Below are 27,891 nucleotides of genomic sequence, written 5' to 3'. Positions count from 1 at the left end.
TCAAGTACAACGAAAAAAGAGGTTACACACACATCCATCTTTTATCACTTACCCATTATTATCCAATACCTTACTAACTTAAGCATCGGAGGGGGGTTCCTCAAAACCACCCTTGAGGGCATAACCACTGTTCATTATGCAAGTAATCCCAGCCAGCATCCAGGACCAGGCACCAGCTAGGCTCCGGAACTACACCCAGAAAACCCAAAATTTAAAATTCAACTTAAATATAATTTTCAAAGCAATGTTAAATAGGGTAGCTCAAAAGGACAAAAATAATATGACATCATTCTAGCATTTTGGCGGGAAAAAAAAATTAAATAAGAGAGTTACACGTAGGTAGTGATGACATCAACGGTTGTTATTTTAGTAATATTTATTGATGCTTTATTTTTCTTATATGTAAATACTTAGAGCTTGTCCTTGGGTGTCAAGACCGTCACATTGCCAAAGAGGTATTGCTCAATTTTTTTCTTCTCTCTTTTTTTTACATTATTATTATTTATGAAGACCAAGTATCACGCTGAGGGCTACGCATAAAGTTTAAGGTTATTTTCCTCAATGATTTTTGAGAGGGGAGAAGTTGGCGCATATGGCTTATGTATTTGGTATGCAAATAAGATGGCAATTTTGTAAATAATGGGAACCTGAGAGTGGAAAATATGATGGAAAAAAGTACTACTAAATGCATAATAATACACAAAAAGTACTATTCATACAACTTATACTTTAATGATACATTATATATGCATAATAGTACACAATAATGTACTAGTGTACCATTAAGAGAAAGAAAATGTACACCGAATCCTAGATTGCTCTCCTATGTGCAATCCAAATATATATGCCCTATGTTCCTAAATGCACTGAGGTGGACATGCCTGAAGGCCTAGCTATCCAACCGATTGGACCCCATAGATTTTGTTTCTTTTCCTTCTTGATTTCCATATGGTGAGCTGGTTTGATTTCGAAACCTTTTGTTTAAGTACTATGGGCTGTCGAAACCTTTGCTTGTTTTATCTCACAAGTTTCCTTTTTTGGATAAAAAATGCCGAAGGGAGAGCGCGGCTCAGCCCAGCAACGTGATGTGGCGTAGATGGCTAGCACAGGGGTAATCCAGGCATTTTGCATGGGTTATTATTGTATTTGAATACACCATACATATAAATATACACATATTATAGAATTATCTACCCGTTTGCTTTAGTGTTTCCCGTTTTTCTTCTTCCTCAAATTTTTTTTTGATTTCCCACTCTGTTCTCTCTCCTCTATACTACTCTTGTTCTCCTGAGCTTTGTTCAACAAATTCCAGTGCCTTTTTTAACAAATCCCATAGCAATGTTCAACCATCCCATCTTCCCCAAACTGAAGGTTGCTCCTTGGTTATGGCTTTGAAGTTTGGTACCACAATGAAGCGGAGACGAGGTAAGGGTTTTTCAATTTTTGGTTTATTTTCTATGCAATTTAGGGTGTGGTAATATGCGGATTATGATTTGGTAAATGCCAAATTCTGATTAACGGGTTATTTAGAGTCCTAATTATCGCGGACTTAGGGTTTTAATGGAGTAAAATGCATGCTTGGTTTCAAAGTGTTTTTGGTCTAAATTGCAAGGTTTTACTATGGATGAATTGCCTATTGTGTTAGTTTTGCGAATTTCTGGTTTAGGGTTACTTAATTGTTACGAATTTAGGGATTTAGGGTTCTAGGGTTTTCGCTCGTTTCATGCAAGCTAATATAGTTAAATTTGAGTTTGAAGTGGTTGACTTATAGTTGAGTTAAGTTTAATTTACTCGAATTAAGTTTAATATACTCGAATATACTTTAATTTAGGTAATGTTGAACTTTTTGTTGAATTTTGGTGCGTTTTTGTGTGATTTTAAATTTTGGTTCCATTATGGTGGTTGTCTTTTTGATGATGCGGTGGAGGAGGCATGGTTTTGCGTGGTTGTGCAAATTGGTGGTGTATTTTTGTGGTGAGAGATGGTGATGGCTAGTGGTCTTAAATGTTGCTGCTGTTGGCGGAACAAAGGGGGGGAAACATGACTTTCAGTTTTTTAGAATTAGCCTGGTTGTGCGAATTCACTTGCTCAGCTTCATAAAGAGCAGAAGAGTTCAGGAAGTCAACACAAAGTTAAGAAGCAACATAGACATAGTACTGTCACTGAAGGGACAGTTGATTTTGTAGTAACTCAGAGAAAAGATGGCTTGGTGGCTAAGGATTCAAGCACTAGCAAGAGGAAGGACGTTCAAGGGGTGAATAAGAGTGAAAGAGAAGGCAGAAGTATTGAGGTTGATGGGGAGACAAAGAGGCATAAGAGCAAGAACAGGGGAGAGGAAGATGAGGGAAAACATAATGCAAGGGGGAGTGCAATGAAAATGGAAGTTCAGGTTTCTGATGGGATTGCGGATGGAAATGTGAAAAATGTAAGAGAGGCTGGGAGAAGTCGAAGATAAAGAGGGAAAATAGTGAAAGTGGCGTTGTTACAATTAAAGATCAACCTTATAAACCTTGTCTGAATTTTAGAACATGTTCCTCTTAGTATTATAAACTTTTTCTGAATTTTTGTAACTTTCGACGTGTGTTATTTCATTTGTTTCAAATCAATTTTTCAGCCATGATAGCTGCCCATCAATTCATTCCAGACTGTAAAACATGTATGTTTTAGGGTTGTTTTGTGAAGGGGAAACCGAGCCATTTAATATTTCTCTATTTATATACATCATTTTCTTATATGGTACGTACGGAGGATCCTAAGATTCCTAATTGAATCTCAACCCTTGAGTTTCGTAGTCCACTTCTTAATTGATCGGACATCCCTCCTTGTTAATACAAAATACTCCATAGTAGTTACTAAAGTTGGAAGCTAACAGTTGCAGATTATCTATACTTAGGCTGGTAAATAATTCCAATGGAAACAGGTTGTTCAATTTGAAATGCTGTCAAAGGTTTAATGTATCACAAATAGGTGGCATGCCTTTCGGGCCTGCAGATTACGCCATAGCTTCGTGATGGTCTGTGAACATTAAAGGTGATTCATGCATAATAAGATAAACATCTACCCGTTTGCTTTAACTTAGCTAATTAACAAACCAACAAATAAGTTTATTAAATGTCACACAATTATGAAGTTGAACAATATAGTTTGGGCATATAAGAAAACAAAATAGAATTAGCTAAATTAGCAGAAGTAACATCTAAGAAACCTCAAAGTTTCAGACCAGGGTGACCTTAAGGAAGAAATGAATCACGTAACACTGCCTATGTCTAACTTTTCATTTTCACATTTTCTTAGCATACTCTGAAATCTTGTATTACTCTAAAATTGTTTCCTTTGTTGTATGTGCAGGGGGAACATTTGAAGTTTGTAAAAGTAAAAAGCGTAAACAGAAAGGCGTTGATTACGAGGACGATTCAATGTCCAAATCTGATTATGAATTCCGTCCTGATTCAAATTCAGAATCTGTAGGCTCGAGTGCAGTTTCGAAAGTATGACTAGTGAAGTTGTAGCCTTGCATGAGGAAATTGAGAAGCAAAAAAAAAAAAAAATGGAGATGGAGATGGAAAAACAAATGGGGAAGCAAAAATTGAAGCAAAAAATGATTACTGTCGACAAAGAGGATTACAGTGTATGCATTATTTGTTTTTAATGCAACTTTAATATTGTAATTTCTACTTTGCATGGCATTTTGAAGAGGTAATTAATGCAACCTAGCATGCTGGATCTGTGTAGGAACGGAGCCAGAATTCGAAGCTTGTTCGCCTTAAGAAAAATCCTCGAATACCTAGAGTGAAACCAAATCGTGCTACAAAGAAACTTGATCCTGTTGTGTTTGTGGTGAGTGCATCTTTGTTCCACTATTGTGGATGTTATGTACTTATACTGTCATTTTATTAAATTATACTGTAATTTTAATAACTTATACTTTCATTTTAGTAACTTATACTGTCATTTTATTAACTTAGTAACTAATACCGTTATTTTATTAACTTATATTGTCAAAGTAAAATTTAAGTTAACATATGTTGGTTATTTAACTTGTTAAAAAGACAATATAGGTTTATCAAAACACCATATAAGATAAGCTTGTAAGAATAAAATAATTCATAATCATCAATTACGTGCATGTGCATGTAAGCCTCTGAGATATTGATTTTAATGCAAGTGCATACACTAGTAGAAAATCATAAATTTGCACCGAGGAATGCGCAACAAATTTTAAAAGCCAGTGCGAAAAAAATTTAGCGGGATTAATGAAAGAGCAATTGTAGTGGTTTAAACCAAACCGGTGCGAACTTAAGGTATTTGCACCGGTTCTAACCGGTGCAAATTTTAAAAAAATAAAAAATAAAAAAAACCCGCCTTTTTCCTTCTTTCTCTTTCTTCCCGTTGGATTTTTATATGCATTTTCCCACTTTCTTTCTCTTTCTTGTTCCCTCTTCATTCTCCCTTCTCACAGCAGCTCGACCACAACCTCCTCTTTTGTTTATTGTAACTGGATATACTCGTATTCTTTCTTTTGCTTCTTTTGTTTATTGTAAGAGGATAATTTGAAAAGTGTGGGAGGACAAGTAAAAGAGGCTGGCATAGTTGTAGCAACCTTTACAAGTATAAGAAGGTGAATACTTGTTAATATTAAACATTTGTAATATTTTAGATTGTTGAGTTCTAAATGTGGAGGTTTATTTTTTGGTGTCTTTCCCTTTTGAAGGCAATGTCGAATGTCAATTGTGCCATTGAGAGTTTAGAAAGGGTTGTTGCTAAATTTTATGAAACCAAGAGGCACATTGTTACGAAAATGGGGTTTGGAAAACTGCTCTTTGCTACTAGGAAAGAACATCCACGACAGTGTTTGTGTTGGATCGGTCAGTACAAGAGTAGATCTAAAGAATAAAATGTTGGTGGCAGTGGATGGACAACAAATCCCGTTGAATGCGATCTAGGTCCATTGGGTTCTTGGCCTTCCATATGGGAAAAGAGCACTTCCGATGAAGCTTGTACATAAGGCTTTAAGGATCGTTTGTATCAAATGTATAGCACAGCTACGAGGAGCGGCACAACTGGAAGTTATAGGAAGACTCACGTAGAAGCAGTTGAGGGCCTGTTAGTTGATGAGAGTGAATTCAAGAAGGTTTTTTTAAATGTTGGTCCTAAATATTCTATGTTCAACAACTTGTCATCGAAGAAGAAGTAGTTGCACGCAGTTGCCGTGGCTGACAATGCAGACAAGTATGATATGATTGGTGTACAATTGTTTTGGATGAGTTGCTACAATCGTTAGATAATTTCAGTACGAGGTTTTATGCGAAGGGGTGGGCTCCTTGTCTCGGTGGCTGTACATTTGTTTTTTTGTCGGTAAGCATAGGATTTTTTTTACAAAATCAGAATTTGTTATTTTACATTGTATCGATATGATATGTTATGTCACATTGTTATTTTACAATTATCATTTTTTTACAAATGCAGGTCTTGTATTTAGATAAACTTAAGAGGATTCCAGTCCAGGGGATGTCTTCCCACGAATAAAAGTGTGGACTACGGAGGAGATGAGGAAAGCGGCCAAGGACGATAAGTTACCCGGCAGTGATTATGGTAAACTAAGGGTTAGTGTTGTTCAAATTATAAATTATTTGTTATTAATTATTGAATACTAATACTTGTTGAAATTAGGGTGAATGCATAAAATACTAATTGAATACTAATACTAAGACATGTTATTCTGTGCTTGGGCATGAAGAGGTGGCATACGGAAAACTAAGCACCCTAAACAACCAATGGATAATCTCCCCAGTCGACGAAGGCATTTAAAAAGAAGAAATGATGAGGAGTCTGATGACACTGAGTAAGAGTTGGGAAAGCTTAGAGAAGAAGCTTGGAATGGGAGTATCAAGAGTGTACTCCAAGGAACTATTCCGAAGAGTTTTTCAGAGTTTCTCTTCCCATTCCTTGAAGTTGACCAAGCTAAGGCTAAAAGTCAACTTGTCAAGGAGTTCCGGGCACATAGAGTTATTATTGATTGAGTTACTTGCAGACATATTTCTACAATTGAGAGAATTTGAAATGAAAAACCATTCATAATCCAACAAGTTTGAAATATAAAGCATTCATTCAAATTTTCAATCTTATTGAACATTTTATCCACGCATTAACATTAGTCCCTTTTAGTCGAGAATAAAATGATTCCAAGATCCCAAAAATTAAAAAGTTATTAAGCATGCTTTGGTTTGTCTTAACACTTAATATTTTAGGGTAAGCAATCCAATTGCTAATAGTTCCAAGTTACTCTTGGTTTGATAAAACGTTGCATCTAATGCTTCCTTGATATTTTATCTCCATTGCCATGACATTTAGGGACTTCTTACTGATATCGTTGAGCTTAACGAAGACAACTTGTATACCTAGTATACCTTACGTTCCTAGGGAAGCGGTGATGCCTCGCTTTGGCGTAGCCCATCACCATGCGTACAATTCGGTAAGTGTCGTTCTTGTAATGGGAAATTTGGCTCAGTATTATAGGGACCTAGGGTTTCTATGTTGGTTGATTTAAGTAAACTTAATTAATCATCGCAACATTTGAAATCCTAAACATGCATCTATCATACAATTCAAGCATATATAAACATAATATATATAAATCATAAGTATAAGATGTATTCGGCAACTAGCATGACCCCTTGAGTCTTCAAATCTTCAAGGGTCTCCGATGCAACTTCTTGGCTTGTCTTCTTAGAAACGCCGTCTTCTTAGAAACGCCGTCTTCTAGACATCTCCGCCAACTATGCAACTACTAGCTACTACGACTAGGAATAATCTAAATATTAAGGTACAAAAATACGCAACGGTACACAGACCGTATTTAGATTTACAAAAATACATAACAGATCGCAGTCCGTATTTACTATCTTAGTCGGGCTCCACTAGTTGCCATTTTCACAAAACCTGTGGAACAATATACATTCCATTCATCCATTCACCCCTATGTGAATGGCCCATGCATTTTACAACGATAAACAAGTAATAATGCATAACACGCGCAAACTAGTAACTAACTTAGGTAGTTAATCCAATTAACGTGCCTAATTAAAACTAGTCAAAGTTGTTAAACATTTTATGTGATTAAGACACAATTAGTACAAGTAATTAACAAAGCTCCCACTAAATTCTGCATCCAACTTAATTAATCCAATTAATTAAGTCGTTTGACCCAAATTTTGTCAAAATATTTTTGCAAGTGCCGGAGTTAAAATAATTAAATAAAATAATTAAAACGGCCCTAGTTACGCACAAAAATAGCTCACAACATGCCCCAAGTGCCTAGCATTAAAGCCACGGGGCTAGGCTTGCTAGGCACTAAGGCCGTGGCTCGCTTGCCTAGGGTGCTGGGCTGGCCACCATGGCTGCCTTGCAGCCCCTAGGTGTCGTGGCTATGCGTGCTAGCACGCCAACCTAGCAGAGCACGCCAAGCTTGCTAGCACCACACGCATCGCAGCAAGCTACGCATGCTTGCGTGCATGCTGGTGCTGGCAGCATGCGCTGGGCTTGCTGTGGCTCGCATGCCATGCTGCCCAACATCACTTGTGGGCACCGGCTCACAACACACGCATCTTTGACGCACAGCTCATAGCACCTAGCGCAGCCTTGCACACACATCGTAGCACAATGCACCACACTTGCACACACTAGCGCATCTCTGAGGCAAGGCAGCCCATCACGCACCTTGGCAGCCACATGTAGGCTGCTTGAGCAGCCCGGCTAGCCTAAGGGCGTGTCTTGGGAGATTTTGCCTCGATTTGCGTGAACTTGCCTCGGGATTTTATTTCCCGATTTATGTGTGATAAAAAATTAATTCTAAATTTATTTGAGAACCAATTATTTATTTGAGAACCAATTTAAAGCAAAATTAAAATAAAACTAGTCCAACTTAATTAAATTCAATTTTAATAGTGCACAAGCCTAAATTATTCAAGAACCGTTCTTTAAATAAATTTAGTTTTATCTTGATGCTTGCTCCAAAATGGAAAGGGGTTTAACAAAGGGGTTAGCAAGAAGAGTAAGGGCAAGAAAGTTGCCAAGGCTCCAGAAAAGCCTAAGTCTACTCCAAAGCCCAAGGCAGCAGGTGAAAGCGAATGCTTCTATTGTAAGAAAAAGGGGCATTAGAAGCGCAACTGCCAGAAATACCTCGACTACCTAAAGAAGAATGGAGCATCAACCTTAAGTATAATGCTATAAATACATTTTAACTTCTACTTAGGTATGTGACACCAAGTTGTAGTGCTAACATTATTTATGTTCTGCAGAAACTGCAAAGAAGTAAGGCTAGCATGGAAATGGAGCTTGAAGGAAAACGAGAAGTGTTCTAGTGGCCAAAGAAAGCTTCTTAGTTTGATTTCAATTTTATGAAACATTAGACTTGTTATTTCCAGTTTTGTTAAGACAATTTCAGTTGTTTTGGAATATTTTTCTTATCATAGACAAGTGTTGTTCCTTGATAAGGTAATAAAATGTCTTTCATTTGCGTTATGAGTTAATTTTGTTTTAAGTAGATCACAAAAGCAATGAATAAATGGTTCAGACCCAACCTACCTATGGCATTATAGGTTAGGCCATATTAACCAAACGCGCATCTAAATATTACACAAGGATGAACTCCTTTCCTCATTTGATTATGAATCATTTGAGAATTGTGGGTCATGCTTGTTAGGAAAAATGACCAAATCACCTTTTACCGGAAAAGGTGAAAGAGCTAATGACCTTTTGGCACTCATACATACAGATGTTTGTGGGTCAATGAGTTCAAAAGCTAGAGGTGGGTTTAACTTCTTCATAACTTTTACTGACGACTTAAGTAGGTTTGGTTATGTTTACTTACCAAAGCAAAGTCGGAATCCCTTACAAAGTTCAAGGAATTCCAGAATGAAGTTCAGAACCAACTTGGCAAGACGATTAAAGCACTAAGATCTGATCGTGATGGATAGTATATGAGCCAAGATTTCAATGATCATCTTAGGGATTGTGGAATGCTTTCACAATTAACTCCTTCTGGAACACCACAATTATACGGTATGTTAGAAAGGAGAAATCCAACTTTGCTAGACATGGTTTGATCTATGATGAGCTCTGCAAAAGTACTAAACAGAAGCTCATCGAAAGCACTGGAAAAGACTCCATATGAGTTATGGAATGGAAAAGTTCCATAGTTGTCATTTCTCAAGATTTGGGATTGTGAAACTTATGTAAAACGTTTACAAAGCGATAAACTAAGTCCCAAATCAGACAAATGTTTCTTTGTGGGTTACCCCAAAGAAAAAAGAGAGTATTACTTCTACAATCGCAATGATAACAAAGTGTTAGTTGCACGCGATGGTGGCTTTCTAGAAAAGGAATTTTTTTTCTATACAGCCAAGTGGGAGTAAAGTGGTACTCGAAGATTGACAAAGGCGAGGGTACATGAGGATAATACCACGTCAAAGGCGAGGGTACATGAGTCAACTCAATTGACAAACCATGCATCGGATCAAGCTAATTCAACTAGCGAAAACTCCTATCGTCCCACTTGAATTTAATTCATGCGAAAATCTTCAAAGAGTTAAAGAGAATATTTCTACTATTGCTCCAACCCCACGTAGGTCAGTCTAAATAAAAAGCATACAGTTTGTTGATGTTTTGTCAACTGTAGATTCTGAAATTTTCCTATTAGAATACGCGGAACCTACAACCTACAAGCAAGCTTTGGCGAGCCTTGACTCTGAAAAATGGCTTTAGGCCATGAAATCCGAAATAGACTCCATGTCTAAAAATGATGTGTGGACCCTAGTAGACTTTCCTGATGTGGTAAAACCTATTGGTTGCAAATGGGTATACAAGATCAAGACAGACAAAGATGGGAATGTCTGCATCTATAAAGCAAGACTGGTCGCAAAAATCTTCAAGAAAATTTATGGCATTAACTATGATGAAACCTTATCCCAAGTAGCAATGCTTAAGTCAATTCGAATCCTTGTAGCGGTTGCTGCATTTTTCGATTATGAAATTTGGCAGATAGATGTCAAAACCGCCTTCTTGGATTGGTTCTTGACGAAGGATGTGTATATGACACAACCTGAGGGTTTTAAAGATCTAGAAAATCCTGGAAAGGTTTGTAAGCTTTTGAAATCAATTTATGGATTGAAGCAAGCATATCGGAGTTGGAACATTCACTTCGATGAGGCAATCTAACAGTTTGGTTTTCTCAAGAGCAAAGAAGAACCTTGTGTTTACAAGAAGGTTAGTGGGAGCAGCCTTGTCTTCCTAGTCTTGTATGTAGATAACATCTCATAAGAAACAACATACCAATGCTTGAGTCAGTCAAGGAGTGGTTGAGAAATTGTTTCTCGATGAAGTACTTGGGAAAGGCCAAGTACATTTTGGGAATTAAAATCCATCGAGATAGATCTCGAAGAATGATTGGACTAAGTTAAGAGGCTTTTATTGATAAGGTTCTCGACAGGTTCGACATGAAGGATTCCAATAGAGGATTTCTTCCTATGTCTCATGGTATTACGCTCAGTAAAACTCAGTGCCCTCAAAAGCCAAAAGAGTTGAAGTGTATGGCTAATATACCTTATGCCTCGTCGATAGGGTCTATTATGTATGCCATGATATGTACAAGGCCAGATGTCTCATATGCCTTGAGCATGTGTAGCAAATTTCAGGCAAATCTAGGTGAAGTACATTGGACTGCAACTAAGAATATACTAAAGTACTTGAGAAGGACTAAGAGTATGTTCTTAGTATATGGTTGTGAAAGTAAATTGGTTTTCAAAGGCTATAGAATGCAAGCTTCTAAATAGACAGAGATGACTATCGATCTCAATCAGGGTACATTTTCTGTATGAATGGAGGAGCAGTGAGCTGGAAGAGTTCGAAGCAAAGCACTATCGCAGACTGTGCGATGGAATATGAGTATTTGGCTGCTGTCAAAGCAGCTAAGGAAGGCGTTTAGATTGAGAAGTTCCTCACAAAGGTAGATATTGTACTTAGTGTTCAGGAGGGAATTGATTTGTTTTGTGATAACAATGGTGCCATTGCTCAATCAAAGGAGCCAAGGTCACATTACAAGTCCAAACATGTAATGAGAAAGTATCATCTCATTCGAGAGATCGTTGGCAGGCAAGATGTCAAGATCTACAAAGTTCATACGGATGAGAATATGGCTGATCCGCTTAATAAACCCCTTTCATAGAGTAAGCATGAGAGTCACACTAGGACTGCAAGATTGAAGCAAGTAGGGGTGAGCAGAATCGGGTATCCGATGCAGTTCACAGGACCCGGTCCCGGAACCGGTTGCACCGGGTATCCAGATCTTGGATCCGATCCCGAAACCGGTTGCACCGGGTCCAGAAATTTCGGAATCAGTCCCGGAACCGATTGGAATCGGTTATAAAACCGGGTACCCGGTTTTTCAATCTTCATCCTTAGATTTTCCTTTTTTTAAAAAAAAATTTTTTGAGCTGTAACTCATGTATCTTGTACCAAGAGACCGAAACAAAGAGGAGAGGAGAGGACAACACCGGAAGTCCGGAACAGAGTGCATTACGAAGGGTAGGAGGCTGCAGCGCGAAAGAGAGGAGAGGGAGAGACGACACCGGCGGACTGGTGGTGGACTAGTGGCTGCGCGAAAGACCGAAATAGAGAAGAGAGGAGAGATCTGAGAGAACTTATCGGCGGACAGCCGGACAGATCCGAGAGATTCAGAGAGCTTACTTCCGTTACCGGTGCGAGTGTGGGACTGTGCGAGAGCGAGACAACGACAAGTGTGGGTGAAGAAGATGAGGATCTAGAGGAAGAGGAAAGGGAGGAGAGAGAAAGAGAGTGGATGGTTTATCAGAGGTTCAAAGTGGAGGAAGAGGAAAATAAGAAATTAAGAACTTAAAAAAAATTAAAAATATCAAACAACCGGGTACCCACCAGGTATTGGGTCCAAATTTTCAGGACCCGGTTCCGGAACCGGTTCTAACCGGGTTTGAATTTTTGGACCCGATCCCGGAACCAGCGAGATCGGTTCTGGGTCTGGACCCGCCGGGTCCGAAACGGTTCCAGGTCCAGTACCGGATACCCTAGGTCTTTGCTCACCCCTAGAAGCAAGTACTTGAATGGAATTACAGTTGTATAGGTTTAGAGAAAACTTATTACATATGTAATACATTGACTTGCAGTTTATGTTTAATACTTCCTCTATTCTTTTTTATTTGACCTGTTTCTTTTATCACATTTGCCAATGCAAAACTTTAAAGATCAATAACTTTAATTCTCCATAAGTAAAAATTATGAAAGTTATACATTATGATGATACTTGTTGAGATGAATTCAAAAAGATCCCACATGAATATGTTTTTCCTTACATATTATTCACAAAAGACTGTCAAATGAGAGGTGGTGAATAGTGTAAAAGTCAAGGTGGGTCAAGTAAAAAAGAATGGAGGAAGTATGAAATTTCTATTTCACTTATTTAATTGTGGTTTGATATTAAATAAAATGTCCAAAATAATTTTAAATTGTTGGGATCATCAAATATGTGATTTTGTGAATGAAACCCCACAGGTGAACTGAATTCATAAATTATTTTAAATTCCTAGATCGAAGTCAACAAATTGGACATAAATGATTTCAATAAATGAACTAGCATTTAAGATTGGTTGATAGCGCAGTGTCATGGGCTATTAGGACATAGAGATGTTCAGTCAATCACATGGATATGTATGAATGATACATGATCGAACTTTGACCTACTTTGAAATTCAAGTATAGAACTTCCGGATATTTTAGTGGATTCCTTTGACATGAGTGGAACACTATTCTTGCTTAATGATTAGCTTAACTGTGATTGTACTCCATCATCATGCCATGAAAAGGGACTATGCATGGTACTTTTCGATTATTCTAAAAGTTAAGTGGGAGTTTTTGGTTGCCACAAGATTGGATTGAGTCATCCTTATAAAAGGTTAAGTGTCATGGCCGCTTGAAGAGGGAGATTTCAGAAAATCCATGGTCGTGCTCAAATGTATTACTTAGTAATCATTTATTTTGTAGTTCTAACTCAGTTTCAAGAAATGATTTGTAGATTAATATGATCTCGACATATGATGCAATCATATTATCAAAACAGACACTATTTGACTTAAGGAATTTGAATATTACACACTTGTCTCAGACAAGTGGGAGATTGAAGGATTTATGTCTTCATCAAGTGCAATTACTAGATATATTATGGATCAATATTATAGAGATAATAAGTTCATTCTTTTGAGTCTTCATTATCTATTGCTACATATGATAAATGATCTTTGGGCTAGTCAAATAGCCCGAAACCCAATAGAATGGATCCTATGAGGTCACACATAAGGGTAATGGATTGAACAAAGTATGAAGCCCATTAATGGGCCTCATGAGGTAATGACAAGCCACATAGAGTATAAGGCTAGAGTAGTTTGGGTTGGATTAGCAGTTTGGGCTTCACATGGACTCTAGTTATATATGAGATATATAATTAAAGGCCTTGCCTAGCTAAAGCAGACAAGTCACAATTAACCTAAGCAGTAGATTGTGAAGAAAGCAACCAAGCTTTCCCCTCCCCTCTCTTGCACGTCTCTCTCTCTGTCCCCTCATCCATACGGTCGTACGGACCACTAGCGCAAGGTGGTTTCCCACGGTGGTGGTGGTGGTGGTTGTTTGTGGTTTGATCTTTTCCTCTCCTCTCCGTAGAAGGTAGATCGAAGCGTTCGTTCTTAACTAACTAGCATTAGTGGAGGTTCAATTCTAGCCCATGGACTAAGTACAGGAATCACGTTTGGGGTTCTCGTTCTCCTAGTCATCACTTGTGGAATCACGCTTCGAAGGTATAATTATGTGTTTCTTTATGTGTTGTGCATAGATCTTGTTTTAGGTGCTTATAAATATGTTCCATGCAATTCCGCTTAGAGTACCTATTTCCCTACGTGCCTAGCTTTTGAGTTTATCACAAACCCAAGAGCTTTTTCTTTTTCTTCTAATCGAAATATGCTAAATGTTATGCCAGATTGGCTTGATGATTATTTATACCTTTTGAATTTTGTTAATGTTATAGGAACTGAGCTTCGGGGTGCATTTGCTTGTATTGAAGATTTCTTCCGACCACTCTGACTACTTGCTAAGCATTCAACACTTAATTTCTGAAATTCTAAGTATCGTATCTTCAAGTTTAGTAATTGTGTACTTCATTTTTGTTCTTCTGCTGCACTTGCCCCTTCCAAGAGCATTGATGAGACAAATGATCGGCTGGCTGGAAGACCGTTGAGGGTGATGCCCCGAGGGAGTATCTTTAGTTCATATAGCTCTTTCTCATGTTGTATTTGGATATGTTGATTTGTACTTAGCTTAAAAACCATCCCTTTTATGTATGAGACTTTTATTCAACATTTGTAATATATTCATGCTCCTCCGCTTGGAATCTCTTTTTTGGCTAGTTGCTTTCTTTTTTATAACTCTTCATGAATTTCCAATTTTTAGGGGCTACACTAGTGAAAAATGTAATTGGGCACCGGTTCAAAACACCCATATAGCACCGTTTTTACACTGGTGTAGATTTGAGGGATGCAAATAAAAAAGAACTTTAGCACCGGTTTTGAACCGGTGCTAATAACGTTTTATTCGCATCAGTTCTCTCAAAACCGGTGCAAGAAATGGTCTAAAAAACTTTAAAACAAAAACTTTTGGCACCGGTTCTATTCCAAAACTGGTACGAATAATGGCCCAAGAAAAATTAAAAAAAAAAACTTTTGGCACTGGTTCAAAACCAAAACCGGTGCCAAAAATGCCCAAATTTTTTTTTTATTTTATTTTTTTTTTGCATTTTTTTTCAGTTAAATTGATATAGAAACACTAACATATATATAAAGTTACATATTTTCATTAAAAAAGGCTGTAATATTACAATTTTCGTCAAAAAAAATAAATTTAATTTCCATGATCTGTCTTCTGCATAGACTTGTACCTAAAGAAGGCAAAGTGATGGAGAACTCTAACTCTTCATTGACAGTCTTCTGATTAAAGGTCAGAGAACACTGCAATCTGCATCAATTTAATTTTATGCCAGATTAATCAAACATGCGCTTCAGCTTTCTATATAACATTTTAACTTCAGGATTACAATGCCACCATTGAATTCTATTGGGCGCCCTTTCTACTTGAGTCAAACTTCAATGATGCTGTTGTACACAGAATACAAGATAGAATGAGAGCACTATCCTTGGAATAGAATAATAAAGAATGTATTTTTTTAATGCTGCATCAAAATGAAGATTTGATTCTTTATTTTCAAGTAATATGGTTCAACTTCAACAGAGTACAAATTTGGAAAAAAATTTCCAATTTTATAGTTGGCATGTTATGATGTTATAAGTGTTTACAATGATTGATGAGTACGTTGCACCAACATGGGGTTTAACTTTGAAGCTTCTTTGCATCCTCGGCAAGATACTTACCTTGATAAAATGCTTGTTGAAGTTCCAGCTCCAACGGTTGACAAGATCCGTCTCCTCCAAATGTTCCTACACCATATGAAGATCCTCCTTTCACCTCTTCCATTTCAAACATGCCCTTCCCAAAGGTGTATCCCAGAGGAACATATAGCATGCCATGGTGAGACAGTTGAGTCACGGCTGTGAATCTGTTAAAGCAACAAATTCACAAAATTCTAGTTAATCTGACAGGAATTTCACATTAAGCTACAATTAAAGCAAAATTCCACAAGCCAATGCCTCCTTTCAAGCAAATTATTACTTATGCTCTTGTATGATGCTAGATTTTGAAAGATTTGCTAACTTTTACAAGAAAAAATACATCACACAACTTGTTGTAATAGACACAAAGAAAAATATATAGAAAATAGGAAAATTATGGATGTATACATACTATCCTGATTTTTTTCCTAGGATATAAGAAAAGAAGGCAACCAATAAAAAGCAAAGCAAGAGCTAGCTATCATGCTTTAAACTATAATTACGGCAGTAGATTCATTACTTTCACTAATATTCCTCCCATCAAGAACAAATTATCTAAGCCAGAATTAAATTAAAAGACCTTTAATAATTGGGTCATTCTTACAACCTCCTCAACATATAACATTGATGAGGATGTTTTTGAAAAGTCAATTAGAAACTATTACTATATACTATTTAAGAAAAAATGAGAACTTTTTTCTAAATATTATAAAAACAGTAGAGTACGCGACTGTTATACTTGGACAAAAGACCAAGGGAATGCAGCTAGACAATATTGCTTGGACTTGTAGAAGAGAATCAGGACAAGTTTGGGTGCAAATATGAGATCTAGATTGGTTATATGCTAGGTTTTCTCCTATTTTAGGTCCAAATTGAAGTTCACATTTAGTGATCATACAGATCATATGAGCACATCAACAGATAAAGATAAAAATATACCAAGTAGCTCATAGAAGACGTGAAATGTGGCTGTTATTATGGTAATTTCATAGATGATTCTAATTTTAATGATGGACAAGCTGTGAGCTTCTATCAAATAAAGGTGAATCAGAAAGAAATTCTCAATCTTGTTATTGGAGCTTTTATTTTGAAGCTCTGTAGAGCACATTGACATCATTGTCTTTTTTGGAGAAAATTTTGCAAACCAAATAATGGAAATACATGCCTTTCTTATCATAGTGCAAAACAAAGCATAAGCATATTGTGAGAGGAATAGTCCAAACAGAACTTAGCTCAAACTTTATTCAAGTGGATAATGAAATAAAAGAAGAATGAAATATACAAGTATATACAACCTAGTCTGCTGAAGTTATTAACAAAGAAGGATTATCAGACCAGACCAATGAAGGTAATGATGTGCATCATAACACGTCACTTCAACCATCGAGAAACCGTATGCATCACCAATTTATAATCTATCACTATTACAATTATCAATCACTAAACATAAAATCAAGCAGAAAAACGAATTACCTTGTCATTACCCAGACAATCATAGTACTTGAGCTTCTCTACATAGATGTAATCCCCATTACTCACCTTAAATTGATGCAGTCCAACCTACATCCCAAAACAAAGTAAGAACCCCAATTAAACCCTAAAATCAAAACACACCAAATATCAAACAAAACTACAAAACATCAAAGGAGCCCCAAAAACCACAAAATAATTTAAGGAGACCTTAACACCACACTAAATTCTTGTCGCCTCAGAATATCAAAGTAAATTATACATATCAAAATTACAGCATCAAAATCGACCTTTAAAATTTCTAATAGCTTCACTAATTATAGCCATAGTTCAATAATCTAGCATAGAACAACCAAATGTTGACTTTCCTCACAATTAACTTAACGATAAAGCCAAAATAGAAATTGATATTCGATGGTTTTGAAAAAAGTATCAGCATAAGCTACTTGAATATAATGGAGGAAAGAGAGCTTCAAGCTAATGGAGAAATAATTCTCTGCCTTCTTCACCTCGTAGACAAAAAATTAGGATTCTATCAACACCAAGTTCTTGACACTTCGCATTGACCTCATCAATACTTACCACAACAGAAACAGAAATAGAAGCAAAGGAGTATTCAAGCAACACATTTAATGTATTCAATTATTTACATCAGAAAGCACTCATTCAACAAAGACTATACAATTTCTAAATATAGATGACTTTTACAGAAAAATAAAAAGAAGTCATTGTATCATAAAAGGGAAATTAGCTAGCTATTTAGCAGAAATTCTTGGCCTCAACCACCAATTCATCAAATTCAAGCCACTTTGGCTGCTTGCTCAGTCATAATTTCCTTGTTCTTTTTCCAAAGACACATATCATATATGCCACCATAGTCCTAGAGGACTCCTCAATTATTAAGCTTATATAAACAGATGAAGACTCGAAAATTAATCGATCATCACTAAGCCCTATCATGTATGCCAATTAGACTAAAAAAAATATTGTGTTTTAAGGTAAAGGAAGTGTAAGTTCACGTGCTTGTGATTTCACACATGTAATTCACAGCATCAGGTAATGTAGTTATGTGACAGTAGGTTAACTGATCCTTTATAAGGACAAGATCAAGAAAACTATAATTAAAAAAAAAAAGACTCACATGAGTCACATTTCTCAGGCCAAACAAACAAGTCCAATATCAATATGAGCAACAAAGCAAAAGCAGAAAAAGAAAAAAGATAGCAGATGCATCATTGTTAACACTCTAGATACAAAATCAAGTGTTTAATCACATTGCAGAAATCAGATTGCAGAAGTTCTGTCCTCTGTAAACCAACAAGCGCAACCAAATTGTAGAAACCAGCTCTTGATCATCACACACACACACAAGGAAAACATTGCAATTAGCAGGTGACCAATGTACACACATGCAACACAATTGAAATATTCCGTATACCCATAATTCATTTTGTTTTCCGTATATTAACAATTCCAAAAGCTCAAATTCACAAAATCCTAGATCAATCGCAATTATTGAAACAAATTAACAAAACCCTAGATCAATCGCAATAAAACTAAGTTGTGGAATCTGATTTCAAACCCCAAAACTTACTATCAAGTCTGCTAAGGCTACTAAAACCTAATTAAACCCATAACCTAAACTAAGTGAAAACACCTAGATATAAAAATAAGACAAAAATAAAAAAGTGGGTTTCTGGGAATAAAAAAGTTACAATAATCATTGAACAAGAGGGAAAAAATCAAACATCACATACAAATTCAAACTCAAACACAACAACCAAATCACAAAATCCAAAATCAAAACCCAAAAACTCAACGAAATCGAAACCCTAACCCAAATTATACAAAATGAAAAAAGATTGGAGGGATAAACCTTGTAAGGAGCAGCGTTGCCATTAGATGACTGCGGTGGTGGTGGTTGGTGGTGGGAGAGAGAGCGAGAAGAGAGAGAAGACAGAGAGTTCGAGAGGAGAGAGAGCGTGATGAGAGAGAGGCAGATGAGAGAGGAGGAGAGATTGAGGAAAGAGAAAGAAAGAAGATAATTAAAGGCCGATTTTTTTTTAACAATAGCATTTGCACTGGTTTGAACCGAACCGGTGCGATTAACATCATTTCGCACCGGTTTGGTTTGAATCGGTGCGAATTCCCTTTTCCCTCAATCTCGCCTATGCTTTTTGGCACCGGTTTTTAAAAATCGGTGAGCATTTTGCGGTGCTCATTTCTGTTTTTCTATTAGTGCTACAAGCCCCAAGTGATAGGCTGAGGGCTGAAGAAAGCCTCTTGATAAAAACGGATGAGAGGTATTCTATTCCAACCATTGGGATAGGCTGGGGGCTAAACGTGCCCTATGTTATTGATAAATGAATGGTACGCTATCCCAACTATGAGGATAGGCCGAGGACTAAATGAGCCCCTTGTTATAGATATAGGAGAGATAGGCCATCCTAACTTTTGGGATAGTAAAGACACCTGATTGTGTCTCCCCAAACACCAAACCCAGTGTAAGTACCTTTCACGTGTTGATTGGGCCCAAGACCTGCCCACTAATTAAAGCAACTAAGCATGCAATCACATAATTAAACAACAAAACAGAGAAAAAGAGAAATAACATTCTTACTCTCGACGCGTGCTTCGCTCGCTTACGAGCTCTTACTTCAAAGCTCTAGCCTCGCAAGTGCAAAGGCCTCCGACAGCTTGCACCCTCGACCCGACCCGAGCGGTATTTATCCCGAAGGTTAGTCGGGACTTGACCAAAGATAAAATAGAGTATTACAAACTTAAAGGTTTTCTCACTAATGATGAGATGCCTTATTGGATTCAACTCAAGTGATTTTTCCCAAACCCAAAACTTGGGTATTTATAGGGAAGGGAGCCTTAATCTCCCTTTTCCAATCAATTTAGGAGAATTGCATTTTTCCCAATTAATTTTAATCTACAACAAATTAAAATGCAAAACGAATTAACAAGCGCCAAGTGGCATGTGAAGAGCAAGGGTAGGTGAGGACCACCAAAGGGGGGGGGGACCAAAGCTCCTTGCTCCCCAAGTAAAACCATCAAGATCGGTCTTCCCTATGACCGTGAGCTGGCCTCCAACGCACAGCTGGCTGACTGCCCAGCTGGCGCCTAGCATCAAGGCTGAGCTGGCTGTCAGCTCGCACACCGCATGCGCGTAGCAAGCAAGCCATGTATGCATTGCGGGCTGCTATTGCTGCTGCTGCTGCATGTGCTAGCGAGGTGCGAGGCCTAGCTGCTGCTTGGTGCTGTTACGCTAGCAAGCACGCACAACACACGCACACACAGCACGCTGCTTGCGATGCTTGTGCTGTGCGAGTGCGATAATGCTGCGAAGCTGCGAGGGGCTGGGTGCTTGGCCTAAAATGCTAGCAAGCATGCACAGCTATAACACGCATACGCATAGCACTATGCTTGCGATTTGCATTCTAATCGCAGCCTAATTGCGGCTATGCGTGTGGCTGGGTGCGATGCCCACCACGCTAGCATGCATGCAGTTGGTGCCTTCGCCAAGCCTAGAACTCGCATGGCTAGGCCACTGCGAGGCTACGACTTGGCTCGTATTTGTCGTTTTCTTGATTCTACGTGTCGTCGAGTTTTAAATTCGACTTGACTTGCGACACTCGATTTCGACACTCTAAGCTCAATATCCGACTTCTTTGTTCATAATACTCTAATGACTCATCTAATCCTTTGGATTGATTTTTCGTCTCAGATCGGTTATTCGATTGGGGTGTGACCCGAAGGGTTCAGTCTAAATTAAGTTGTAATATTAATTACCTATTAATATTACTGATCGGAAGTGGCCTCCACCTAAGCATCCCGATCACTTGACCTCATTGAAGAATTAGCTTCCTAATAATTCCGAACCCTCTATCTGAATAATATACTTGTTGGAAGGACACCATTCCTTTCAATCTCCCACTTATCCTTCCGGACAAGTGTGCAGTTAGCGTATAGCCCATTTCCTATGTCACTTTAAGTCTCTTCATGAACTATAAGGTAAGATTCTTCGTCATCCTTATTAAGTCTGGAAGTGTTTCTCGATTTTCGAGTTTGTCTGTCAATAAGCAGATTATTTTTAAAATCCATCTAAGCACGACCATGCATTTTCACAGTCTCGCTCTTCGAGAGGCCTTGTAAACAACAAAGACATGTTCCCTATTGTTAGTAGGGGGACATTCCCAGTCTTACATTGTTAGCTTCCCTTACTAAGAGGATCTAGTCACCCGAGTGTTGCTGTTATAATCCCCTTTTACGACAGACGTTTGACAACATCAAAACGAACTAGTACTCAAACAAGAGAGCTTACAATACTCATGGTCGAAGAAAAAGGTTATGATAGCTATAATGAGAAATGTACTTATGACGATTTTAGATCTCTTAAAGTACTCTCATAGGTCGATCCGGTATAGTTGCAAACCAACACCTGTGCAAATGATTTATGATGATCGTGTCCTCGTAGCACAAGAAATGGTGCTATATATCATACTACACACTAATCTCAAGTGGTCATTAATCGTCTATCATTTAAATGACCTTGATTAGGGATAATTTTCAATTTTAAATATTTAATGTTCACTTAACAAGTGTTTCTTTATCCAAGACATGGTCTTGATACCCTGTTTTGAATATTCTCATAAATCGAATGGACTTTTTATTAATTCTAAACAACAATTAAAAAGAAATAGAGTAATAATAAATTTGCAGAAATTTTAATTGTTCCAAAACCGAATGGTTCAACATAGTGTTTTACATTAAGACATCAAGTTTAATTAAAACACATATACATGGAAATCAAAGCCAGTCTCCAACATGCTTGATTCCCATTGCCTCAATGTGCTTGTTGTGCTTCACTTGAGGCAAAGTTTCAGTTAGTGGATCGGCTACATTGTCGTCCATTCCAATCTTACAAATTCATATTTCACCCTCGGACTTCCATTCCCTTATCATGTGAAATCGCCTCTTGACATGTTTGACCTTTTGATGTTCCCTTGGCTCCCTGGCCTGAGCAATAGCTCCATTGTTATCACAATAGAGGTCTATCTGGAGGGTACAACATCATGTTCACTAATGAACTTACGAATCCAAACTGCCTCCTTAGTTGCTTCCGAAGCTGCCAAGTATTCAGCTTCAATTGTAGAATCTGAAGTGGTGCTTTTCTTAGCACTCTTCCAACTAAACCCTCCTCCATTTAGGCAGAATATGTACCTTGAGTACGACTTGGAGTCGTCTCTGTCAGTCTGGAAGCTCGCGTCAGTATAACCTTCAACAACCAAATCATTACTACCACCAGAGACCAAAAACTTATCCTTGTTCCTTTTCAGGTACTTTAGGATATTCTTGGCCGCAGTCCAATGCGCCTCTCCTGGGTCTGATTGGTATCGGCTCGTAGCACTAAAGGCATACGATACTTTCGGCCTAGTACATATCATGGCATACATGATTGATCCAATAAGCGAAGCATATGAAATCTGACTCATCCTCTCTCGCTAATCAGGTGTCTGTGGACATTGCTTCTTGTTGAGAGTTATGCCATGTGAAATGGGTAGGTGCCCTCTCTTGGCCCCTTCCATGTTGAATCGTGCTAGTACCTTATCAATATAAGTAATTTGGCTCAATCCAATCATCCTTTTAGATCTATCCCTATAGATCTTGATGCCCAGTATTTACTGTGCCTCTCCCAAGTCCATCATTGAAAAGCACTTTCCAAGCGAGCCTTTCATGGACTCTAACAGTTTAGTCCTGTTTTCAATGAGTAATATGTCATCGACGTATAAGACGAGGAATGCAATGTCACTCCCACTGACCCTTGTGTAAACACAAGACTCATCTAGATTCTTGATAAAACCAAACTTACTAATGACTTGATCGAATCGCAGATTCCAACTTTTGCTTGCCTACTGTAGTTCATAAATGGACTTCTTAAGCTTGCATACCTTCCCAACATTGCTTGGATAAAAAAACTTTCCGGCTGTTTCATATACACAGTTTCTTCCAGAATCCCATTAAGGAAGGCGGTTTTGACATCCATTTGCCATATTTCATAATCATAATATACAACAATTGCTAGGGTAAACCAGACGGACTTAAGCATGGCGATTGGCGAAAAGGTTTCATCATAATCAACGCCGTGAATTTGCCTTTAACCTTTTGCCACCAATCTAGCTTTGTATATATATACATTTCCATCTTTGTCGGTTTTCAACTTGAAAATCCATTTGCGACCGATAGGTGTGTAAACTTCGGGCAAATCAACCAAGTCCTAGACCTGATTTTAAAACATGGAGCACGTCTCGGATTTCATGGCCTCTTTCCATTTTGCAGAGTCTGGGCTCGTCATAGCTTGTTTGTACGTCGCTAGCTCATCTCCATCCATAACTAGGATGTCTTGATCTTCGGTTAAGACAACACCAAGGTATCTGTCTGGTTGAGATCTTGGTCGTTGTGACCTACGTAGAGTAATAGGTTAAGCATTTGCATTGTTGGTTCGATTTTGCACATTGTCGGTTTGACTTTGACCAATGTCAACAGCTGCTTCTAAAGCACTTTGATTGTCACTTTTTTCAGGTTGACTTTGTTGCTCGTCCTCTCGAACTTCATCGAGTTTGATTTTCCTCCCACTTGTCATTTTGGAAAGGTTTTCCTTCTCCAAAAAGACCCCCATCTCGAGCAACAAACACTTTGTTCTTGGATTTGATGTAAAAGTAATACCCTTTGGTTTCTTTTGGGTATCCCACAAAGAAACACTTGTCTAATTTTGGGTGAAGTTTGTCAGAAATTAATCTTTTGATATATGGTTCGCAACCCCAAATCTTAAGAGAAGACAACCGTGGAGGTTTCTTCGTCCATCATTCATATGGAGTCTTTTCAACAGCTTTTGACGGAGCACGGTTCAGTGTTAGTGTCGCGGTTAGAAGTGCGTGTCCCTAGAAATAGATAGGAAGTTCATTAAGACCCATCATTGATCGGACCATGTCTAACAAGGTTCGATTCCCCATTCGGACATTCCATTCCATTGTGGAGTTCCGGGAGGTGTCAATTCTGAGAGAATACCATGTTATTTTAGATGATCGTCGAATTTGTGGCTCAAATACTCGCCACCTTGATCCGATCGAAGTGCTTTGATTTTCTTGCCAAGCTGATTTTCATCTTCACTCTAAAACTCTTTGAATTTCTCAAAAGATTCAGATTTGTTCGACAAAAGGTGGACATAACCATATCTACTATAGTCATTTGTGAAGGTGATGAAATATCGATGACCTTGCCTTGCGGGTGTATTCATTGGTCTACATACATCCGAATGTATTAGACCCAATAAGTCACTAGCCCTTTCTCCCAACTTGGAGAATGGTTGCTTTATCATCTTTCCTAATAAACATCCTTCGCAATTTTCAAATGACTCTAAGTCGAATGAGTCAAAAATACCTTCATGAAGAAGTTTCTTGATGTGTTTGATGTTAATTTTGGCCAAGACAACAATGCCACAAGTAGGTTTGATTCGACTCGATGGTCTTAGCTCTTTTGGCGGTATCATCAATGTTATAAACTTGTTTGTCTAGAGAAAGCACATACAGACCATTTTCTGAATATGCTTTACCACATAAAACATTATCGAAATAAAACGAACAACTATTGTCTTTTATTCGAAATTCAAATCCCTTGGCATCTAACGCCGAAATTGAAATAATGTTTTTGGTAACTCTTGGAACATGATAACAATTGTCAAGTTCTAAAACAAGCCCAGAGGGCAAAGACAAACTAAGAGTTCCGACGGATACGGTAGACATCGTGGCTCCATTGCCGACCTGAAGCTCAACCTCTCCCTTCTCTAGCCTCCTATTTATCCTTAGCCCTTGAGAATTGGAACAAAGGTGTGAGCCACATCCGGTATCTAATACCCATGATGTTTTGCTAGCAAAGTTTATGTCTATAACAAAAATACTTGATACAAAAGCAACAGTGCCGTTCTTCTTATCTTCCTTGAATTTGATCCAATCCCGCTTCCAATGTCCTTTCTTCTTGCAGTAGAAAAATTCGGAATCGAATTTAGAAGAGGCTACCTTCTTGTCCTTGCCGCTCTTAGCAGCACTTGACTTAGGCGGAACATTCTTCTTCCTTTTCCCTTTAAAGCTTCTCTTCTTGCCCGAGCGCTTGAATGGATTGCCCTTTTGGATCATGAGCATGTCATGCTTCCCCTACTCCTTGAGTGTTTGCTCGGCCTGCTTCAACATCCCATGAAGCTCAGAGAGTTTTCTCTATGCTGTGCATGTTATAGTTCATCTTGAATTGATCATAACCTTTGTGGAGCAAATGGAGAATGATGTCAATTGCCATTTCGGTTGAATACCTAGCGTCAAGCCTTTCCATGTTCTAAAATAATCCAATCATATTAAGTACATGTGGGCTGACTGGCTCTCCTTTCTTGAGCTTGCTCTCAAGGATCTGCCCTGTGGGTTTCAATCCTTTCAGTTCGGGCCTGCTCTAGGAACATATTTTGAAGTTCAGAAATGATCTCATAAGCCGTCTCCTTTTCAAAGAAAGTCTTTTGGAGGTCCGGAGACATAGTGCCCAACATGATGCATTTGACATCCTGATTGGTAGTTTGCCATCGGTTTAGGGCAGCCTGAGTGACCTCCTCACTGGGAGCGTCGGGCATTTCCTCATCAAGGAGGTATTCCTTTTGCTCTTGCATGAGAACAATACGCAAGTTCCTTTTCTAATCAAGAAAATTTGGCCCGCTTAACTTCTTCTTGTCGAAAATTGAGTGTAATGAAAATTGGTTGTTTGAGTTATTTGCAGATATGTTTCTACAATTGAAAGATTTTGAAATGAAAAAACCATTCATAAACCAATAAGTTTGAAATTTAAAGCATACTTGCAAATTTTCAATCTTATTGAGCTTTTTATCCACGCATTAATATTAGTCTCTTTTAGGCGAGAATAGAACAATTCCAAGATCCCAAAAATTAAAAAGTGATTAAGCATGCTTTGGCTTGTCTTAACACTTAATATTTTAAGGTAAGCAATCCAATTGCTAATAGCTCTAAGCTACTCTTGGTTCGATAAAACGTCGCATCTAATGCTTCCATGACATTTTATCTCCACTGCCACGACATCTAAGGACTCCTTACTGATATCGTTGAGCTTAACCAAGACCAACTTGTATACCTAGTATACCTTACGTTCCTAGGGAAGTAGTGATGCCTCTCTTTGGCGTAGCCCATCACTATGCGCATAAGTTCGGTAAGTGTTGTTCTTGGAATGTCAAATTTTAGCTCAATTTTATAAGGACCTAGGGTTTCTATGTTGGTTGATTTAGGTGAACTTAATTATTCATCGCAACATTTGAAATTCTAAACATGCATCTATCATATCATTCAATCATATATAAACAAAATTATATATATAGAACACATAAGTAAAAGATGCATTTGTCAACTAGCATGACCCCTTGAGTATTCAAATCTCCATGGGTCTTTGATGCAACTTTTTGACTTGTCCTCTTAGAAACACCGTCTTTGAGACATCTCCACCAAATATGCAACTACTAGTTACTATGACTAGGATTAATCTAAATATTAAGGTACAAAAATACGCAACGGTACGTAAACTGTATTTAGATTTACAAAAATACTTAACGGATCGCAGTCCGTATTTACTATCCTTGTCGAGCCCGACTAGTTGCCATTTTCACAAAACTTGTGATACAATATACATTCCATTCATCAATTCACTATGTGTGAATGGCCCATGCATTTTACAACGAAACAAGTAACAATGCATGATCGCGCAAACTAGTAACTAACTTAGGTGGTTAATTTGATTAACGCGCCTAATTAAAACTAGTCAGCTGTTTATCATTTTATGTGATTAAGACGCAATCAGCTCAAGTAATTAACGAAACTCCCACTAGATTCCGCATTCAACTTAATTAATCCAATTAATTAAGCCGGTTAACCCAAATTTTTCCAATTATTTTGCAAGTGCCGGCAAAACCGAGGCCTAGCCTCGTTAAAATAAATAAATAAAATAATTAAAACCGGTCTAATAAACGCAAAAAGGTAGCCCACCAAATGGCCAAGTGCCTAGCATCAAAGCCTTGGGGCTAGGCTTGCTAGGCACCAAGGCCCCTTGGCTATGCGTGCTTGGGAGCTGGCCTTCCTGGCTAGCAGCGCACGCCATGCCTGCTTGCACCAACAGCCTCGCAGCATGGTGCGCATGCTTGCATGCTTGCTGGCGCTGGCAACATGTGGCTGCCCTGCTGAAGCTCGCAAGCCTTTCTGCCTAGCAGTAAGTGAGGGCAGCCTCCAGCATCCACATATCACCACACATCAATACTCCAAGTGTGCACAAAACTTGCACACAATAGCGCACTATCGTAGCATGATCAACCCACACGCACCTCGGCAGCCACATGTGGGCTACGTGAGCAGCCTGACTAGCCGTAGGTGGTGCTTGAGCGATGCTTGCCTCGATTTGCATGCTTTTATCTTGGTATTTAATCCCGATATATGTGTGACATAAAACTGATTGTAAATTGATTTTAGAATCAACATTGAGCAAGAATGAAAATATAACAAGTCTAACTTAAATAAATTCAATTTTAGTGCACAAACCAAAACTAATTCAAGAACCTTTCTTTAAATTAACTTAGGTTCATCTTGATGCTACAAAATTGAAGGGCTATACTCATAATTAATTTAACCATACATAAATTAATAATGAGATTTGATAAAATTAAAGGGGTGAAAAAATTAACCCTTTCATCGAATGAAAAACTTTCCAACATTAACTTGTGAAACATCAAAAATTTACATCTTCCAATGTAAAGATTAATTAAATTTCAATCACAAGTTTTGAACTTTTAGGATTTAAATGAACCAAAAAT

The 27,891-nt window shown here is 38.0% G+C and overlaps 1 long non-coding RNA gene across 2 annotated transcripts; it reads left to right on the top strand.

Annotated features, from left to right (window-relative positions):
• The first annotated feature begins 1,028 nt into the window (after positions 1–1,028).
• LOC110734494 lies at positions 1,029–6,128 on the top strand. Of its 2 annotated transcripts, none has more exons than XR_002513821.1 (6): positions 1,029–1,425; positions 3,349–3,628; positions 3,733–3,837; positions 4,712–5,355; positions 5,467–5,592; positions 5,738–6,128. It is a non-coding gene; the product is annotated as an uncharacterized LOC110734494 (long non-coding RNA). The 2 variants fall into 2 exon arrangements; XR_002513820.1 differs by having other exon boundaries at positions 5,467–5,603; positions 5,738–6,127.
• The last annotated feature ends 21,763 nt before the right edge of the window (positions 6,129–27,891 follow it).

Source organism: Chenopodium quinoa, unplaced genomic scaffold (assembly GCF_001683475.1).
Source record: "Chenopodium quinoa cultivar QQ74 unplaced genomic scaffold, ASM168347v1, whole genome shotgun sequence".
Lineage (NCBI taxonomy): Eukaryota > Viridiplantae > Streptophyta > Magnoliopsida > Caryophyllales > Amaranthaceae > Chenopodium > Chenopodium quinoa.
Note: the sequence above shows the minus strand (reverse complement) of the source record. Positions and strands in the feature narration are given on the sequence as shown.